Source organism: Oncorhynchus kisutch, unplaced genomic scaffold, assembly GCF_002021735.2.
Source record: "Oncorhynchus kisutch isolate 150728-3 unplaced genomic scaffold, Okis_V2 scaffold1157, whole genome shotgun sequence".
NCBI classification, from domain to species: Eukaryota; Metazoa; Chordata; class Actinopteri; order Salmoniformes; family Salmonidae; genus Oncorhynchus; species Oncorhynchus kisutch.
The window spans coordinates 2,261-3,204 of NW_022263102.1; positions in this window are offsets into that span (position 1 = coordinate 2,261).

Sequence of the window (944 nt, forward strand, 5' to 3'; positions counted from 1 at the left end):
ATCCTGTATTTTGGCTGAAAATGGCTCATAAATAGCCTGTGCACGCGCACATGGAAAAGTATTGCTCAAATCCAACAAACTGGAATAGAAGGTTGCTGATGAAGTTTGAAATGACACACTTTCATGTGTGATGTGTAAGACGTGGATCACAGAGCTTTGCCGTTTCGGATCCTTCATGTTTTATCTGTGCGCCTGCATCTGAATGAGGTTTATCTCTGGTGAGATATGTTTCTCAAATTGAAGTGAAATTGCAAAAAAAAAAATAATTGTTGACCTATAACATGTTTACATCTAAAATGCAGATTTGGTATTAAAAAAAAATACATTTAAATATACTTGTCCTTTTAATAATCGTATGATTCTGCTTAAAGTGAAACACCCATTCTGTCAGATGTCTGCTTAGTGCTTTAGTTGCTACGCTGCCATCTAGTGGCGAGTCTGGGTGGGGTTTGAAAGATACGCGGAAACGGGTAACCCGACACTAACAGTTCGTCCTCTGGATGGCTGCAGCAAGGTTATTTCCTCATGCATGGACAAGAAAAATATAGGATTATTTAATCATCATATATACCACATTCGCCTTGTCTCATTTTAATAATCAGTCAGTGATATTGATTATGGCACTGATAATCAGTAGGGTAACTTACGTTCCTTCTGGACTGCTGTTCCATTGATTCATGCAATGAGTAGCCTTCCCTAGTGTAATTTTGATTGTAATAGTCATATTCAAATCAGTATATGGTTTGTTACACGAAAGTGGACATTTGGAACGGGGCGCACGAATACAAAACCTCCAACACAAGTGACATGTATCATTGGCATGCTTATTGGACATCCACACCGACAGATGGCTCCTGAAGATTTAGCGCTCAGCACCCTGGCAATTCTCCATGCGACACCACAAAATAATACAATTCCCCGACCCTGCATTAATGCAGTGCACT